The sequence below is a fragment of the Cajanus cajan genome, chromosome 8 (genome assembly GCF_000230855.2).
Source record: "Cajanus cajan strain Asha chromosome 8, NIPB_CcT2T_4, whole genome shotgun sequence".
In the NCBI taxonomy this organism is placed as follows: domain Eukaryota; kingdom Viridiplantae; phylum Streptophyta; class Magnoliopsida; order Fabales; family Fabaceae; genus Cajanus; species Cajanus cajan.
The window spans coordinates 31,883,465-31,889,464 of NC_138524.1; positions in this window are offsets into that span (position 1 = coordinate 31,883,465).

Genomic DNA, 6,000 nt, shown 5'->3' on the forward strand with positions numbered 1-6,000 from the left:
AAAAAGTGTGGAATGACGTCCTATTTATAGGGATGAGGCGCAGTACGGCCCCTGGGTTCAATACGGCCCGTATTGAGTTTTTGTACTTCAATACGGCCGTATTGAATTCAGTACGGCCGTATTGAAATACAGAAACTTCAATACGGCCGTATTGGTTTCAGTACGGCCGTATTGTAGTACAAAATGTGCAGTACGGCCGTACTGAACTCCAAGGAGGCCGTATTGAGCTCCAAACCTCCCACTTTCTTATTTTTGGCTACTCTAAGACCTCTAAACCTACAGATAGTCATCCTATGGTCTTCTGGGAGTCCTTCTGGCTGACTTTCCTTTGATCTTTGAGAGTCTTCGAGTCTTATTTCCGACCCGGACAATTTTAGGGGTCTACAGCTGCCCCCCCTTTACTTAGTCGGACGGCCTTTTGGTGTACCGGCTGACAAGTAAAGGAGTTGACCCAATTGTCCGGGTGATGTGCCATCCTTCTGACTTGTAGCGTCTTCCGGTGGAAAATTGTTGAGTAGCCTCTCCAGGTTGAGTATTAGTCCTCGCCTCTCCAGGCTCATGCATACCTCAGTGTTTCTGACAACCTCGGTAGCTGAGTACCGCCTCTCCAGGCCCTGCCTCTCAACATTCGGCAGTTGAGTATCGCCTCTCCAGGCCCTGCCTCTCAACATGAGGCAGTTGAGTATCGCCTCTCCAGGCCCTGCCTCTCAACATGAGGCAGTTGAGTATCGCCTCTCCAGGCCCTGCCTCTCAACATGAGGCAGTTGAGTTTGCCCTCTCCAGGGTCTGCGGTTTGCCCTCCCCAGGGTTGCGTACCTCCGTGCTTCTAGTCACTTTGGTAGCGTGAGTTTGCCCTCTCCAGGGTCTGCGGTTTGCCCTCCCCAGGGTTGCGTACCTCCGTGCTTCTGGTCACTTTGGTAGCGTGAGTTTGCCCTCTCCAGGGTGAGTATTAGTCGTCGCCTCTCCAGGCTCATGCATACCTCAGTGTTTCTGACAACCTCGGTAGCTGAGTACCGCCTCTCCAGGCCCTGCCTCTCAACATTCGGCAGTTGAGCATCGCCTCTCCAGGCCCTGCCTCTCAACATGAGGCAGTTGAGTATCGCCTCTCCAGGCCCTGCCTCTCAACATGAGGCAGTTGAGTATCGCCTCTCCAGGCCCTGCCTCTCAACATGAGGCAGTTGAGTTTGCCCTCTCCAGGGTTTTGCCTCTCAACATGGGCAGCTGAGTTTGCCCTCTCCAGGGTTTTGCCTCTCAACATGGGCAGCTGAGTTTGCCCTCTCCAGGGTTTTGCCTCTCAACATGGGCAGCTGAGTTTGCCCTCTCCAGGGTTTTGAGATAAGTTTGTCTCCACAGTCCACAATGCTGCTTCGACGGTTTGTTTTTCTGATTTTGTGCCGCTGAGGGCTGGATAACGCAGGGATCCGTCTAGGGGATGTGCAGTCATTCATAGGTTTTTGTGCCCCAACTTGCATTGCTTAGTTGGTACCCATGGGGAATTTCTGACTCCTTGGGGTGTAGACACAGATGCTCTCTCTCTGAGTTGAGCGATGCCTTATGTTTGGCTGACGTCCTTTTGACGTAAGTGGAGTATCCCGGTTGTCCTTATTCGGGTGACTCTTTTTGATTTTCTGGTTTTATTGCCTCTGTGTAGGTTGTTATCCACTGGGGGATTCTGTTGTGATGATTTTGTCTCCACAGTCCACGATGCTGCTTCGACGGTTTGTTTTTTGATTTTTGTGCCGCTGAGGGCTGGATAACGCAGGGATCCGTCTAGGGGATGTGCAGTTACTCATAGGTTCTTGTGCCCCAACTTTCCATTGCGTAGTTGGTGCCCGCTGGGGAATTTCTGATCCCGTGGGGATGTAGACACAAAGATGCTCTTCCTGAGGTGAACGATGCCTTATGATTGGCTGACGTCCTTTCGACGTTGGTGGAGTATCCCGGTTATCCTTATTCGGGTGACTCTTTTGATTTTCTGATTTTTGTAGCCTCTGTGTAGGCTGTTATCCGCTGGGGGATTCTGTCATTCAATTCTTGACTGGCCTCTTCTGTTAGGCAAATCATCTTGATGTTCGGTGTTTGGCTGGATGCCGAATTCCGCTTGGGGAATATTTATTGATATATTTTTTATTTTTCTCCTTTTGTAGGGGTGCCTCTTGAGTAGGCGACTGGGGATTTGGGGATCTTATGTATCCCAGAGTATTATTTAGGAAGCCTCTGCAGGCTTAGCCTCACTCAGCGCTTGAGTCAGAGAGCTATCTTCCACTGAGGAAGTTTCAAGTCCTTTGACTGAATATTTTGCTTGGATGATCGCGCTTCCATTGGGGATTTTGACGATCTTGCTTTGATAGCTCTCGCTGGGGATTTGTTCCATGAGCTTAAGCTGAGGTTTCTCTGGGGAGTATTATTTCTGCGAGCCTCTCCAGGCTCAATTATTCTGAGAGAGTATTATTTCGGCGAGCCTCTCCAGGCTCAATTATTCTAAGAGGGAGTATTGTTTCGGCAAGCCTCTCCAGGCTCAATTATTCTGAGAGAGTATTATTTCAGCAAGCCTCTCCAGGCTCAATTATTCTGAGAGAGTATTATTTCGGCAAGCCTCTCCAGGCTCAATTATTCTGAGAGAGTATTATTTCGGTAAGCCTCTCCAGGCTCAGTTATTCTGAGAGAGTATTATTTCGGCGAGCCTCTCCAGGCTCAATTATTCTAAGAGGGAGTATTGTTTCGGCAAGCCTCTCCAGGCTCAATTATTCTGAGAGAGTATTATTTCGGCAAGCCTCTCCAGGCTCAATTATTCTGTACGGTGAGGGAGTATTATTTCGGCAAGCCTCTCCAGGCTCAGTTATTCTGTACAATTGGGGAGTATTATTTCGGCAAGCCTCTCCAGGCTTAGTTATTCTGTATGATGAGGGATCTTTGCCTTTTTTGTCGAATTTTGACTTTTTCTGCATTTTTGCCTTTTTTGTCGTTTTTTGGCTTTTTCTGTACAGATTGCCTTTTCGTCGATTTTTCTGCTGTCATACACAAGCAATTTTTCCTATTTTTTCTATTTTATGCGATTGCCTCATGATGAGGTCTTTGAAAATTTCTTTATGGCCAATACGGCCGTATCCATTTCAGTACGCTCGTATTGAGTTGAAAATTTGTTCATAACCCTGATTTTAGTACGGGTGTACTGAACATGGTACGGGCGCATTTTTTTTTTTTCTGAAGTTTGATTTTTTGTTTCTTTGTTTTTTTTTGTTTTTTTTTTTTGTTTTTTTTGTTTTTTCAATAAACAGAGAATAAGTGATCTTCCAGTACACCTATCATCTGTATGCATGTATGCGGTATGATGCACCTAATTCTATTTGATTTATTTTTTCAAAAGAATTAACCGATGCGTTTCTTTGTTTGGATCTTGCCATTCCTCTAGACGGGCTGTGCGCTGCCGATTTCTGTAACCGAGGAATGATGCGTGAGATATCGAGATGGGCGTCATCAACCCAGTGATCCTCCCCTTCCTTTAGAAGACGTGTCAACCCTCCTATTGACCACTATATCTCCATGTTTCCACTAGATTATCCTAAAATCGTTTGGGACAAGAGAGAAAAGAAAGGAAAGATATTTTTGTTCTGAAGTTTGTGTTTTAGAGGGGATTTTTATTTTTTCAAAAATGGTTTTTGTAAGAATGGTTGGCCAAGGTAGGCTTATGTGTTTAGGCTTGTTTGATTAAACACTTATGAAGTTAAGGTAGTCTTGTTATTGACGTTGTGATTTGACAACTTAGATAGCTTCCCTTGAACCTTTCTTTTTGAATTCGGCTCATGGTACCATCATGGATTTCTTTTGCTTTTTTGATTGTCCTTATTTTTTGCCTAAAACACCCTTTTGTGGCGTCTTAGCGGACCTTTGTTTTTGTTTATTTTTGTAACCCTAACTTTTGCCTAGGTCACCCTTTTGTGGGATTCCTAGCGGGTTCTTTGCTCTTATTTTTGCGCAGCCCCCTTTTTGGGTTTCCTGCCGAGCTTTTTGTTTTTAGGATTTCTTTTTTTTATCCATGATGGCACTTGTTGAGGCCAAGGAAAGGTGCTCCAAGTTGTCACGCACACTTCCACATAAAAATGATGCGGGTTTATTTAAGACGATTTTAACCTCATTCATGTTTATTCAAACAGGGTTAAAAAATAATGTGGCTTAGAAATTTATTGTAAGCAAGAAGAGAAGCAGTAAGAAATAATAAAGAATGATTTTATTATAATCATAATGGAAACATGTGCCCTATCGAGGCTCGGGGGTCGGGCTGTCCCCGAGGAGTAATCTCTAACAGTCATCAGGTATATACATCCCTATCGGAAGGAGAAGAGCACTTGATGACGACGACCGGCCTTGACGCTTGTGAACCGGCCTTCCTAAAGATCTGGCTTAAAGAACGTCGAGAAGGATCTTGGTTCCTCTTCGTCCTTTGATCTTTATTAGGGTTGTATCCTAACCCTTGTTTCCCCGGATTATCCTTGATAGTAGGTAGCTCGGGAATTCCTTGGGAATCCTTGCCAAGTCCTTGTCCAGGCAAGTATCCGTTCTTGGTGAGCATGTAGGCTACCTTCTTCATTTCTCGGGGAAACGTTTCAACATTGGAAATTTCCAATGCTTGGAAGGCGGTTTCTAGAGCTTCCTCCGCTGCATCCACGTAAGGTATGGTGGATGGCTTACTGATGAGTATATCGTCTTCAGCTTGTACAGTCACCAGCTTGTCACCCACTGTGAATTTGACTTTCTGGTGGAGCGTAGAAGGAACAACTTTTGCATCATGAATCCAAGGTCGGCCGAGGAGACAGCTGTATGCGGGAGTAATGTCCATCACTTGGAATTCGACATTAAAGATAGTGGGTCCAATTTGGATTGGAAGATTGACTTCTCCCACCACTTCTCTTTTAGAACCGTCGAAGGCTCGAACGATCATGTTGCTCGGGCGCATTTGGACTCCCTTGATTGCCATTTGATCGAACGTTCTTTTTGGCATCACATTCAAGGAAGATCCGTTATCCACCAAGACTTTAGCGATGTGGTACTCCTTGCACTTTACAGAGATGTGCAAGGGCTTGTTATGATTTGGTCCCCCAGCGGGGATTTCTTCATCGGTGAAAGTGAGGTGATCATTAGCCGTGATGTGACTAACAATCCCCTCAAACTTGTCTTGGGAGATAGTGTGCGACACGTATGCCTCGTTCAAGACTTTCAACAGAGCTTGCCGATGCGGTTCGGAGCATAGGATCAACGACAACAGAGAAATCTTTGCTGGCGTCTTATGAAGTTGATCCATGATGGAGTACTCGCTCTGTCGGATATACTTTAACAGCTCGTCTGTCTCCTCCTCGGATTCTTTATTTTCCTCGGTTTTCTCCTTTTCTTTTCCTTTATTCTTGGGAGCTTTATCATGAAGATCTTCGGGAGTGTAGATCCTGCCACTCCTAGTCATGCCCCCAAGTCCAGCGATGTTAGAGATATCGCTGTCGGCAGAAGAATGGATGTCGTATATCCATGGCACAGCCTTATTCGATTCGTAAGGGAAAGGCCTTGGAGCAGTGATCCTTAATGGTGTTGGACCTTCCCCTTTGTTCGTCTTGATTACCAACAACGGAGTTGACGTGTGTTCGCTTGGCGCGGTTGTTGGCTTACACTTGATAACGAACGGCGTGCGATCCATTCTTTGAACATACGCATCGATTTAATTCTTTCTTTTTATTAATGTTTATTAATGAATTACTAGGAGGGATGTATGAAATGCAAACCTAGATCCCTCCATGATCTTTGATAAGAATGCATGATATGAGATGATGACGTTGAATATGCATGCATTGTGTTTATTCAACTAAGCATTATCATGTTTTCGGGATGCTCCTAAGATGATGCATGATATTGCTTGGTTTGGATAAATATCTTTTTTTGGATATTTTTCTTTGAGTATTTTGTTTTGTATATATTTTTATTTTTTATTTTTTTTGGGTGAAAAGGGAAACTACC